The sequence below is a fragment of the Patella vulgata genome, chromosome 1 (assembly GCF_932274485.2).
Source record: "Patella vulgata chromosome 1, xgPatVulg1.2, whole genome shotgun sequence".
NCBI lineage: Eukaryota > Metazoa > Mollusca > Gastropoda > Patellidae > Patella > Patella vulgata.
This window is the reverse complement of record NC_065879.2, coordinates 95,571,971-95,586,470: the sequence shown is the minus strand read 5'-3', so window position 1 is coordinate 95,586,470 and position 14,500 is coordinate 95,571,971. Positions and strand designations below refer to the sequence as shown.

The 14,500-nt window shown below is 35.9% G+C and overlaps 2 long non-coding RNA genes across 4 annotated transcripts; both read right to left on the bottom strand.

Annotated features, from left to right (window-relative positions):
* Nucleotides 1-912: 912 nt before the first annotated feature.
* LOC130014074 (uncharacterized) lies at nucleotides 913-3,283 on the bottom strand. Its single transcript, XR_008789037.1, has 3 exons — nucleotides 3,225-3,283; nucleotides 3,040-3,079; nucleotides 913-1,049 (listed from the first exon to the last, which is right to left on the bottom strand). It is a non-coding gene; the product is annotated as an uncharacterized LOC130014074 (long non-coding RNA).
* Nucleotides 3,284-4,921: 1,638 nt separating this feature from the next.
* Nucleotides 4,922-12,606, bottom strand: LOC126819010 (uncharacterized). Of its 3 annotated transcripts, none has more exons than XR_008785867.1 (6): nucleotides 12,018-12,606; nucleotides 11,690-11,799; nucleotides 10,471-10,593; nucleotides 9,713-9,804; nucleotides 6,390-6,477; nucleotides 4,922-5,590 (listed from the first exon to the last, which is right to left on the bottom strand). It is a non-coding gene; the product is annotated as an uncharacterized LOC126819010 (long non-coding RNA). The 3 variants fall into 3 exon arrangements; XR_008785866.1 differs by having other exon boundaries at nucleotides 12,171-12,606; XR_008785865.1 differs by lacking the exons at nucleotides 11,690-11,799; nucleotides 12,018-12,606 and adding an exon at nucleotides 11,376-11,610.
* Between the last annotated feature and the right edge of the window lie 1,894 nt (nucleotides 12,607-14,500).

The following is a 14,500-nucleotide window of genomic DNA, read 5'->3' as shown; positions in this document are numbered from 1 at the left end:
CTGGGCTAATGAAGACGGGGATACACCATACAGTGTGCTATGAGGGTTATTTTGCCCGGACAGCGGTACTATGGTCTACTCTTGTTTCGAATTCCAACTGTCAAGGGGTTCTTTTACGTGCACGCCAATGTGTACACTGGGCCTCGTTTTTTGTCTCATCCAAACGAATTACTTGTATCTAGTTTTAATGAACTTCATATATCTCAAGTTTTCCATGATGAACCTGCATGTGGGCAAGAGTTTGTCACATGTTACTCCATCTGTGGTAGAAAGCGTTCGACCCAACGAAAATTTGGGAAAGGGTTAGAGACGGTCTAAGAGATTATAATTAACATTAAAGTCAGTGGGGAAATCATTGGTGAACTGTGTCCACATGTCTGCCAGTAAACAGGTGAAACAGATTGGCATCAGAACTTTTAATCACATTTTATGCAAAACGTCAACGAGAACACCAAAGTGCACGCGAGTTCTCCAATGTCATGGATAGAAACAATAAAATGAATACAGATAAAATGGACGAAGACCCACTGCAAGATACTTTTTTGGACATACATAATTATTAATGGCAACACAACGACCTTTACATTCGTCTATGATTGATTTTATTTCTTCTGGACATTGGTGTAAATACTTTTCTAGCGTAATTTTTCCATGAATCAATTTATCTTTACATGTAAAAAGAATAACTACAAAATTCATTACGTGTTCGCCAAAAATATCTTTCAAATTATTGATCGTGTCGCGCTCTTCATTTGTAAATCTACCAACGGTCATTACGAAGGCGAATACGTGCGGTCCTGGAGATGTCAGACCGATACAGCGAACCATTTCTTTTGCAGTTACCTTATTAGACTTCCTTGTATCGAACAGCCCTGGTGTATCAACTACGACAAGCTTGTGTCCATCTTCTAATATTCTGGTGCCAAACTTACATTGCGATGTAACAGACGTTCCAATTGCGGAAGACTCAAACGTCTTATTTTGTAGCAGGTTGTTTCCGACTTCACTTTTTCCTACTCCAGTTTTACCGACCATTGCTATTCTTATTTCTGGAAATGAAGAAATGATCAATTTAATATTCAAAACTAGCCTAGTTGGCGAAAAATGTATTTTCTAAGATTAATTTGGATCACATACAGCCAAAATAAAACAAAACTGTAACCATGTTTGCACAAAAATCAGTAAGACTCATTAGGATACAATTTAACCTGTGAGAACAAATTGTTTTTATTACAACAACGGATAAAACTGTGTAGATTATGGAAAACAATACCAGCAACAAAAGTCTTATCCACTACCCAATGTTATTTATTCATTATCTAAATATTCCACATGCCTGGATTTTTTTAAAAAAAAAAAATGGTCTTTCGAAAATTTGATAATGTTATATAATATTTCAAGTTTCAATTGATCTGGACCGTTTATATAAATTTTTAAACAATTTTTTGAATGCCTTAATTCTGATATACGAATGTGGATGTTGTTAAAACTAGAAAAGGAATGGGAAACGGAACGGGCGACAAAGTGTTTAGCAGACGGCAGTACTATTTATAAAATATTTATGGAGATACTTTAAAATCTACTTCGTGACCCTATATCATATCTACTTATAAATATATTATATAGGTATTTGTTAACAAAATACAATCGCAAAGAGGACGGCGTACCATGAAGAGTTTACACTACGAGACACTTACGTCATCAAAGCGGTAACAGGCCATAAAGTGTTATCTGGGAGTTCTAGAGATGGAACTTAGCATTAGATGATTTTCATAAAATTACCTATAAGTGTTTGTTATAGGCAACTCATTCAAACCAATAAGAATATTTTAACAAAGAAATTGACAGCTATCCTCAGCTTATGTAATATTATTGTATAAGCTTTCATAACTAGATATTAAACAAAGCAGTTCCGACTTCTTCCGATTGCAAAGTTTTTGATATTTTAAGCGAATATGAAACAAGACACAAAACAAAATGACGACAATAAAACTAGATAATAAATGTAGTTTGTAGAGCATTAACAAAAAGTTGTTGACATCTGATCTTGAGAAATGTTAATTTTACCCTGGGCCGGTACCTTTAAAATGTTTCAAATTAGTTTTAAAATTCTATGAGCTTGTATTTAAAATAAAGAGTTTACAGTAAAACTGAAAACGTTACCACGCTGTAATATTTAATGTTATCAACCGAAATGATCATATATATGAGAGAGAGGGGGGAGGCAAAATGGGGATTAACGTTCACTCGACACAAGCTAGGTAATTTCGGGACTAACATAAGGTACAATTTAATTTCAATAATTTGCTTGCGTGTAGGGGTCTTTAGCAGTACAAAAAACCCCACAAGGTTAGACAGGATACCCACTCTTTGTAACTTTTAAGCGGGGAATCTGATTTAACGCGCACGCGTAAACTACTCGGCCACCCAAACCCGCATTCCGTTATGTGTTCCGTTTCGACTATTAGCAACACCCGGACTGCTGGGAGGTGTAATAATTTTCAAATACAAAAAGTTTTGATTATGTCTATTGATCTCATGATTTTGTCAAAGTTTAGCGTAAATACAATGCTGCAGTCTAGATTCCAGGTAGATTGTCGAACCATAATTTAAATTTGACGCATTTTTCAATTATGGTTTACATAGTCAATATTTGGACAATCCTTTGGAATATTAAATCATATTCAACCAATCCATCCATTAATACTTTGTTGTCAGAAATATAAAAGAAATGAACTCGTCCCGGCTTGACAGAACCTCCATTGAATTCAGAGAGATAATTCGTGTTCTCGAATATTGTGATTAGCAAGTCCAAACTGAAAAAATACTTTATCCCACAATTACTAGAAATGCTACGATTTTAAACTGATAGTACACAAGCTAATTATGATGATCTGTCTTGGAATAAAACCACCGAATAAAATAACAATGGTTACTAGACATATATTTGTATTTGATAAATATTATCACCAGTTATCAATAATTAAGGCACATATATATTGCATTGTCCTTAGTTGGAAATAATTAGTAAGTACGAACCCTTCAAATCTTGTGTTGGGGAAGCGGCCATCGTCTGAAACTATAGAGAAGGAAACATGTATTTCTGTTTATTAGAAAATGAAAGGATTTATTTCATTGCCAGTAAATATTTAATTTTATCCTCGTGTTAAACATTGTTTTGCGTTATTGGTACTGAAGAAACATGAAATGGTTATATCTTTTACCTGTTTTGTTTCACTTGGAAATTCGGCCTGCAAGCCCATATAATTAAATTTGTGTTCTACAGTAGAATCTGTATGAGCAGCCACTCCTATTCAGCGACATCTCCTTGTAAGCGGTCACGATAAATTCCCCCCGTAGAAATTCTGTTGTTTCATCTCTTTATTCAACGGTCACTCCTCTAACGCGGCCAGCGGTCACTATTTTACTAATAAATTCAACAAAACATCGCCCATTCAACGGCCATTGTTGAATGATACCATCTTGTCGTTCTTTGTAACACCCCCGCTAATCCCGTGAGTAGTACACTGAAAAAAAACTTGTGTTGAAACAACACAAACTTGTGTTAAATTCAACACAAGTTAGGTGTCTCTATTTAACAACACAAACTTGTGTTAAAACAACACAAAACTTCTGTTAAATGTTGAAACAACACAAAACTTGAGTTAAAATGTATCAAACAACACAAAACTTGTGTTGAAACTTGTGTGAAATCTACACAATACTTGTGTTGAAACTTGTGTTGAAATTTCTGAAACTTGTGTTGAAATTTCTGAAACTTGTGTTGAAATTTCTGAAACTTGTGTGGTTTCATACAAACTTGTGTATAACCATCATCAAAAACTTGTGTTGTATTTTTCCCCAATTTATATCCAGCATAGCAACCTTTCTATGCAGGACCCCTCTCTTTGCTCTGTTAGACCTGTAAAGTTTGATAAAAGAAGGAAACAAAAAAAAAATTTGTATGATTATTATTTATTCATAAAATCATAGGAAAAAGTAAATTAATACATCAAAACTAAATAGATATTTGAAATGTTAACAGAAAAACAGAGACTTCAATTCTAATACAAATTATATTGTGTTATATATAATGACCCCTCCCCCCCCCCACTTTACCCATCACAAAATATAAAATAGCTATTTAAATTGTTTTTTGCCCCACACACTTTACCCATCACAAAATATAAAATAGCTATTTAAATTGTTCTTTACCCCAAAACAAAAACTGAGAATATAAAGATATGTACACAGTATCCCTACCCCATACCCCAAAATATATAATTCAAATATATCTAAATTTAATAACATCCAAACTAAGCACTAATAAGATTAATTATGCACTAAATTGAAACAATTTCAAAAACTGAAAAATGCTACAAAATCACACTACAAGTGATTTGTGAGGCATCTAGAAATAACTAGCATACACAGAAAACTAACAAAAGAAAATTGCTCTATTTTGCAGGACTAATAAAATGATGTAGAGCCTTTTCCTCATTAAAAAAAACCCAAACAAAATGAATATTTTATAAATAAAAGAAGCAAAGCATCAAGATTACAGGATTGAAATAAAAAAATATCATATGTACAAAAGATTTATATACAATCACAAGTCATAAGCCACAGTGGTTCAGTGAGCATAAGGCGTTGGCCGAGAAATTTCAACTGGATTTTCCGGCATAGTTCCCACTTTTCAGTGTTGGATATGGCAAGGGATAATTGGGTACAAGCCCAGAATCAAAAGAGAGAGAGACAGAGAGAAATGGGGTTTAACGTCTACTCGACACAAACTAGGTCATTTTGGGACTAACATATGGTTTAATTTTATTTCAATAATTCGCTAGCGCGTAGGGGTCTTTAGCAGTGGGAGGAAACCGGAGGTCCCGGAGAAAACCCACAAGATTGGACAGGCGATCCTACTCCTTGTCTACAACCCGGGATTCGAAACCATGCCAGTTGACTCAATGACAGGAGGCCGTATGATACAGCATGCACGTGCTAACCATTCGGCCATCCACCCCCACCCCCCAGAATTGAAACCAACCCAACTGCGTACGCTTTGAAGAACCCTTGAAAATTGAATTATTTGAATCAATGACAGACCTTCTGATCAAATGTGTGCGTGTTAACCATTCGGCCCCCCTGGGTACCCTTTAAAGAACCCTTGACAGTTGAAATATTTGATATAAGGGTAGGGTAGAATCACTAAGAACACAGAAAAGCAGGATATTAAAACGTATTTCATTTCATAAGCAAGGGAAAGTCACCTTAATGTAGGTCAAGGTTTTTTGTAATTCTGGGTGTATTTGATCTACATTTGGTTTCTAGTAATGCCTATTAAATACTTTATGATTTCCGACCAAATTCTAAGTGATTTATATGTCAGTTTACTTGCTATATTATGCATACATATTTGAAGAGAATTAAAATCTAATTGTGTTTTGGAAGAAAATTTAACATTAATAACAAAAAATAAATATTTAAAAATTGGGTCAAATGCATTCTTTCCCAGAAGTATAAAATAAATTGATGCTTGGGTTCTCTTGTTGTTATCATACATCAAATACTCTTTCAAGGGTGTTCCAGCCTAAAAAATAAAAAGTAGGCAATAAGAATACAATGTTTAAATAAACAATTTATTTTGCCACATCGAGACTGAGTCTCTATTTGGTTTCAACTTTGCGTAACGCTTATTGTGTCTTGTCCACTTAAAGACCCAGGCAGATTATTATGCTCAAATCAATGGGTTAAAAGTCAGAAAAATGAAATGAAATGGGGTTTAACGTCCTACTGTTCTGCTCCTATACTGGGCTGATAATGACGGGCATATGCCACACAGTGTGCTATGAGGGAATTTTTGCCCGGGCAGCGGCACTATCATCTATTCTTATATCGAATTCCAACTGCCAGGGGATCTTTTACGTGTATTCCAATATTCGTCTCATCGGAAGGACTAGACAGCTGTCTTTGTCAGGCCAAGTCAGAAAAAAGTCTTGAGATTTGGGATTGAAGTCTCATAATAGGTCAACTATTCACCCGGTTCATACATGTATTGTCTGCAAATCCAGATTCCCTACTACATCATTGGTAGCACCTATTTACTTGGCAATGTCTAATTATTTTTGGACCCATTCTTATTTTATTTCCATTGACAACAAATTGGATATTACCCTTTAAAATCTATTGAAATCTATTTGAAAAGTAAAATATTGTCCATCATTATTTTACTGCTATTTACTGTAATGGATGTGATTGGCGAAAATCAAGCATGCCAAGTACTTGAAATAGCTGAGTCCTAGGCATTGCCCCAAGAAGAATAACTAGATTACCAAGCAAGTGTATAAAACTACTTCCTGATTAAAAATACAAATATGTATGTTACTTACATTTTGCCTGATTATCAAGCTCTGTGAGAAAAGTTTCCACAATATGAATAGCCATTTCCAACTGTTTTTATCTTTCTGATGTAGTTAACTGGAAAAAAACATACTATGTATTAGATGACTTAAATTGACTCAACAGTTAAAAGATGAAAGTTTTAATTTACAGTCTATATTTTACACAAATTTCTGGAGAGAATTAAAATATAATTGTGTTTGAGAGGGATATTTAACATTAAAAACAAAAATAAAATGCAACTGATAACTTATTAGCTTTTACAATCACTATATTCTTTTTCAAAATTATAAGGAGATCATATGGCTAAGAGGGTACGACGCTGGCTCACTAGCCTGGAGGTCGGGTGTTCGATCCCTGAATTGGCTGAGAAAGTTCATCCAGATTTTCCGACGTGTCTTCCCCTTGTCAGTGATACAGGACGGAGGACCTGACAAGGACAGCTGTCTAGTCGTTTGGATGGGATAAAAAAACGAGGTCCTGTGTACACATTGGCGTGCATGTAAAAGATCCCTTGGCAGTTGGAATTCGATATAAGAGTAGGCTGTAGCGCCACTGCCCGGGCAAAAGTATGGTGTATGCCAGTCTTCATTAGCCCAGTTTATGAGCAAAACAGTACGATGTTAAACCCCATTTCATTTCATTTTCAAAATTATAAAATAATTTGATGGCTTAATATTCAAGTATTATGACCAGGTAGAATTAGAGCATAGTTAATTTGAGGCCAGAGCCATTATAGATTAGCCAGAATCCTAATTAAAATAAACTCTGTAATTATATTAGAGAGACATTGTTTCATAAATTATTATCTATTGTAAAGTTATTCCAGTAAGGTATTAAGGATTATATTGTAACTAAAAACAAAGCTAAGGTATAAAAGTCCTAAAAATTGTATATATACTATTCACAAAAAGTAGGGGATATTTGATTTTTAAGTGTTATTAAAGTCACCTAATGAAACTGACGAAGAAACAAATGACAAAATGAAATGAAGTTCACATTCATCGATTTATTCCAAATGATCGTTAGACTAAGTAAGGCACAGACTGACCATTATAAGGGTAAAATGATACCCGGGGTCAAACAGCAAAGTTACCACAGCATCACAACCAAGTCAGTAACGGGTAAATCCTCCTCTGTTTGCCAAACAAGCATTGATCCGACGTGGCATACTCCTAATGAGACGTCTAAGGTCATTTTGGTCCAGATTGTCCCATTCCTGTTGCAACGCAGCAGCAAGTTCTTGGACATTGGCAGGACGTTGTTGACGTTGACGTAACCTCTGTCCAAGCATGTCCCAGACATGCTCGATGGGGGAGAGGTCGGGACTCAGTGCTGGCCAAGGTAATGTGGTGATGTTCTGTTGTTGGAGGTAACCTGTAACGATCCTGGCCCTGTGACATCTTGCGTTGTCATCCTGGAAGATGAAACGGCGGCCATGACGTCGTGCGAACGGCACAACATGGACTGCCAAGATGTTGTCCCGGTAGTACTGGCCTGTAACACGCCCTGCAACAACATGTAAAGCCGTTCTTCCAGCAACAGTGATGCCTCCCCACACCATAACAGAACCACCCCCAAATCGATCATGTCTGATGACGTTAACGTCTTGGAAGCGCTCGTTTCGACGACGCCACACCCTCCTACGTCTGTCCAAAAAATCAACAGTGAACCTTGACTCATCTGAAAACATCACATTGCTCCAGCGTCGATTATCCCAGTGTTGACGATCCCTACACCAACGACGTCTTGCCTGAATGTGATGATCTCTCAAACAAGGGATCACGCGAGGACGTCGGGCGCGAAGGTGACCCCTATGCAGTCGATTCCGAATCGTCTGGCCACTCACTCTCACACCAGTGTCTGTTTGAAGACGAGCGCTGATCTGATTTGCTGTGATGACACGATTTCTCAAGGCCAAGGTACGGATAAATCGATCCTGGGCTTGAGTTGTCGCCCTTGGTCGACCTGAGCGTGGTCTGTCCTGTACAGATTGTGTATCACGGTATCTGGACCATAGCCTGCTTATGACAGACTGAGAAACATTCATCGTCCGCGCCACAACCGCCTGTGTTGTGCCGATCTGTAGCATGCCAAGGGCACGTAACCTTTCATTTTGGGTAAGCCGACGCATATCAAAATTTGTTTTCTGGTCACTAAAACAATTAAACTGATGTTTCCACCCTGGAATTCAATGCCACAATGACTGTAACATTCAAAGTCAGAGTCGTGCAAATCTTGGGTTGGACCCCCATGATGATCCCAAGCATCACCTGCATTCCATGCGGTAGCTATTGGTGCGTTTGGGCGTCACATGTAACTGGAAATGTTTCTTCTGTTAGGTTCTATAGTGACTTTTTTCGTAGTCATTTGCATATTTTAGTATTATGCCCCCAAAATCAAATATCCCCTACTTTTCTTGAATAGTATATTAGAAAAAGGCGAGTTAACCACAGGCAGGCAGCAGGACATACTGAAGGGCAGGTCTCTGATATAGTGACTAGTTATTTCTTAGATGCTGTTCCTTATTAAGTTACCTATCCTGTGGGTCAGTATTATATGTATATATTATCTTTGTTAGATATTGTTACAGAATATAAGATTATACTAAGAGAAGTGAGTTATTGAATTATTGTATGTTCAATCGTACACCTCCAACTAGATTGAACATACAACCCATCGTCGAAGGTTGGACTATAAGTAGGTCCATAAACCCTGGATGACAGTATGTGGTTGAGTTGGCAATAAATATACTTTCTACGGTTCACAATTTTTAAATAAATAACTTATTTTTCCACACGTTGAGTCTCTATTTTGTTTCAACTTTGCATAATACTTATTGTGTCTTTTCAAGTTACAGACCCAGGTAGATTATTATGCCTCAATGGGTCAGAAGCCAGAACAAAAGTCTTGAAAAAAGACAAAATGAAAAAATAATCATTTAATTTACCAATTATCTCCACTAAGGCAGTGGTGAATACAGTATTGCAAACAGTATTACAATATGATATTAATTATATTTTACAAATTCATGCATTTGAACGCTTTATAATAATGATTATGAAAGGGTGTAACATTGCATCCATCTTATAGTTTTGAGGTCATATTGGTCTTTAGCAGTGGGAGGAAACCGGAGGACCTGGAGAAAACCCACGAGGTTGAACAGGCAACCCTACTCCTTGTCACGTACAACCGAGGATGACAGGCCGTATGATACAGCACGCACATGCTAACCATTCGGCCATCCAACCCCTCCCCACCAAGTGTATAGAACCAGTTCCTGATTCAAAAAGCAAATATGCATGGTACTTACATAGCCTTTGTCTGATAAGCAACCTGTGTAAGAAAACACTTCCACAATATCAATAGCCCTTTCCAGCTGTCTTGATCTTCCGAGGTGGCTAACTGAAAAAAAAATATGCAATGTATTACATAAGTTGGCTTAAATTGACTAGACAGTTTTGATTAAGTAAAAAAATGTTAATTTAACCACATTTGTTTTCCTTATAAGACATATAGAAATAGATTTCACTAAAAATAAAACACACTTATATGGATATACTACTTCTGAATTTATTAACATGCTACGTTTCGATACACATACAGATATCGTTTTCAAGCAAATAATGAAAATCAACAATAAATGTGGTACAATATATAGGTAACAAGTGGAAACCATTTAACAGAATAATCAATGCTATCAACAACGCATTATCAAGATCAAAGAAGTTATATAAATAACATGATGAAAGAATAACACTAATAATACAAAAGGAAGAGATTAGAGGATAATTGACTACTAATAATACAAAAGGAAGAGATTAGAGGATAATTGACTACATGAAACCGTAACATCAAGACGCTAATTAACTATATGAAACCATAACTATAAGATGAGATGTTTTGTTTCATGTGTTGGTTTGCTTTGCCACAGATGAGACAGTCATATCTAACTAAGATTCTGTCTGTGCTCATACATGTACGTGTACAGTTTTACTATACTAAACTGAATTTTAGATTTCAAAATAGCATAACAGCAATCTTTTCTATAAGAATTGAATAGTTACCCACCAAGAAAAAGCTGCTCTATCATCATTTTTTCCAGCCATTTCTTCTTCCATTTTTTTACTTTTATAATTTCTTTTGTTACATGATCTTTTCCTGGGTGATTTGCATATACATCCAATATTGAAACTGAAAAAATAAATACATGATATGTAATTTACCATTAAAGCTACCATACCATATATACAAACTGTGTGATTTGAAATTGAAACTAATGTATCTATATGTATCAAAAATTTTAATCCCAAGGAACTACCTAAGCCGTAAAAATCTATTTTTATAATCCTTGTTTGTCACATGGTTTCAATGTCGCAGTAATTAGAAGACGACCATGGTGACTGAGTGAGTTAGGTGTTGGAATACTAGCATGGAGGCCACAGGTTACCTCTTGGGGTTGACCGAGAAAGCTCATCTTGATTTTTCAGAGTGGTTTCCCCTGAGATCCAATGTACACATTGGCGTACACATAAAAGTTCTCTTGGCAGTTTGAATTCGCTATGAGAGTAGGCCATAGTGTCGCTGCCTGGACAAACATTTTCTCTTAGCACACTGCATTAGACCAGTCAGAGCTGAACAGTAGGACGTTTTCTTTAAACCCCATTTCATTTCAGGCAATCTAGTATTTTTCTAGTAAGATTGAAGTCTCTCTACTTTCTTTATATGTAAATATCATATTTGAAATAAGCCATACTTTTATTCAATATGGGGTGGGGCTGGGGGGAATGGTCTAGTAGTTAATGCATTCACATGAAATCACAGGGTCTGTCATAGTGTTAAGTGGCATGGTTTCGATTTCAAGGAGTAGAGTCGCCTGTCCAATCTCTTGAGTTTTTCTCTGGGCCATTCGGTTTCCTCCGTTTACTAAATACCCATACCAGCAAACGAATTATTCATATCAAATTTAACCTTACCTGTCCTTTTTCCCGAAACGACCTAGCGTCTGTAGGCTAAGTAGAATGGAACAGTGTGCAGGGAAAGGGTGGAAACGGAAGAAAGCTAATCGTCGTCGTAGTTGATTACCGGTATGCATATAGGCATAGCTTGGACTACTTGATTCTTCAAATACAAGTACACGTAAGGCCTTGTTTATGTCATTTTTCTCTCTCTGTTGCATGTAAGTGTCATATAAATACTTTACTTGGGATTGTATGTTCACATACACTAATCATTGTAGGACATTGGTAAAAAAAAAATAGAAAATATAAAAATTAAATGAAATTGTTACCAGTTTTTCTTCAAATTCCAATTCAATGCCAAAATGGAGTCCTTGAACGGTAAATTCTCAATACGGTAATTGCTGTAACTGTAAGGTGGAATGAGTCATATCATCACTGACTGGAAAAAATAATGAAACTATCGAGAAACTTCCACAGACTGATTCTAGTTCCATTATTTATTATTTATTAACTGTGACTGAATCAGGAAAATAGGGGCCTAATAATATTCCACAGAGTGACAGAGTCAGAGGTTGAACGGAGGGTTTGGGGAAAATATCTGCTTATTTGATTTAAGGTTGTTTTTTTAAACATAAATTAGATTACAATTCAACTAACACAAAAGTGTAAAAAGATTTTTTCTAGTCTGTGCCCGCGTTTATGTCTACTCTTGGCAAAATCTTTATAATATAAAAAATCATGAAACAAGAATCAAAATGGCCGCCAATCCAATCCAACCTCCCAAGATATAATTTCAAAACAGATTCTTACCTGCTGGTTCAAGTCGAGCCGTTTCTGGTTTAATCATAATGTGATTCTGTAATGTACGTATTTGAACAACATCGTAGCGCCGAACAACTAATGTTAATTAAGCACGATTTCAGAAAAATTGAACAGATTTGATAATAACATGCCGAAATTTTTTCCCTGTCCCCGCCCGCCATTTTAAACATGAACTTCCGGGTTAAATTGTTGGAGTTTTTTTTAAGGAAACGAAATACTAATATTATACACAAAAACAATATCGATGCTAAATTACATACATAGAGGATATTTGTCGTTTTAGAGTGAATAACATATTTTATTTCATCGAGAAGCAAGAAAACTTATATTTTCACGAATGCGTAATGTTCTATTTATTTTATGATTTTACAATCATTTTAGGTAAAAACAACTAGCCAGTGGAATAACACTTTTATTTCACTGATAAAACACGGTTTTCCACTACTGATCATAAAATAAATGGTATTATTTTTTTTTTATATAAATATTCAAAAACCTGCGGTCTTTTATTCTCTGTGACCATTAGCTTACATTTGTCAAACATATCACTGCTCAAAAATCATTTCAGCACGCTGTTAAATGGTAAATGAATTGTGTGCAATCAATTCATTTAATGTCCGGTTGCACCGAGATGATATCGCAGACAAACTGTAGCCTATAGTACGTTGATTTTATCAACCAATCACATTCAATAACAGTTTTACTTATTTTCTTGTCAACGCATTTGGAGTCAATTGTTAAAATCACACCGGGCATGAGCGCTCAATAGGCCTTTGATCTACCAGTTTATTGGGCCCATAAAAAATCAACAACTTTATTTTAACTACAGACATCTTAACACCAATTAGCATTCAAGTCTGTCTGGCCATCATGTCGGAGTAAAAAATACTTTTCTTATACTTGTGGACGCCCGGATTAAGACTTTGTATGGAGTTCAAATTTAAAAAAAAAATATTTGTTGACGGTACACATTACTTGTGTTAATTATATGAAAAAACCCACAAGATTTGTGTTAATGCATTAAAAAGAACACAAGTTTGTGTTAATGCAATGCAAAACAACACAAGTTTTGTGTAGAATAATTTTCACACAAGTACTTGTGTTGAGATCCAACACAAGTTTTTTTTCAGTGTAGTTAATTAACTGGACCCCCACTGATCAGGTAAAAAGAAATGTAAAAATAACAATCAACCCGGGATTATCTGTTAATTAATCTTTTGTTTTATTAAACGACTAACCTGATCATTGTTTTCACGCGTAACGACACATTATTTGATACTGATTGAATAAAATAAAAGTACCGAGTTTTGTCACGATCATCTAGTATCTCTCTTAGCGCCTCCTATAACATTACATACAGAGTTACACCCCCTGTAAATAGGTGATAAAATTAACGATGTTTTTTGTTCATGTGCTTTTTTGATAAAATAAAATGAATTCATCGATTTTCTTCACAAAAATGGATAAATATTATCGAATGCATCACAATGGTAGACAGTAGTATCGAAGGTTGGTACAAAATGACAAGTTTACAGAAGTTATGTCCGAGATTTGAGTAAAGAATTTTCGTTCGGCGCAAGATTCAGCGACGGCCAAATTTACCGCTTCCAATGCATCCAAGCGTAATATTTAATTGATGTCGGCACAAAAAGCAACGAGATTTTATTAAGAGGCCACTCCCGTTAAGTTATGTCCGAGATTTGAGTAAAGAATTTTCGTTCGGCGCAAGATTCAGCGACGGCCAAATTTACCGCTTCCAATGCATCCAAGCGTAATATTTAATTTATGTCGGCACAAAAAGCAACGAGATTTTATTAAGAGGCCACTCCCGTTAAGCGGTCAGTTGTGAAAATTCCCTTGGGTGGCTGCTTAATGCAGTTTCAAAACCTGACATGATTTAATACCTGAAATAGATAAACATCGTCCTTCACTCGAATAATAATGACCCTATGATCGTCCTTTAGGCATCGTTGTATTCTTTGAACAAGTTAAACTAAAATTTATATGTGTTAAAATGCGCTCCAAATATCACATGTGACTGACAAATCGTATATTTGGGGTGGGTTTTCTTTGCAAGACGCCCCAAGTATCGCTTGTTATGCGCCTTCCTTTTGCAAACGCCTCGTGAATGTGTAATTGGCTTGTGTTGAAAATAAAAGAGTTTGTGTTGCAGATACGTCACGACTCGTTCATGCCACGGGGTCGTGATTCTGTTGTTGATACGTTGCGACTCATTCATGCCACGGGGACCGAATTCCTCGACTAGTGCATAAGGACCAACGTACACGTAATAGCAAGACTTGTGGAAAAGTTTGCAA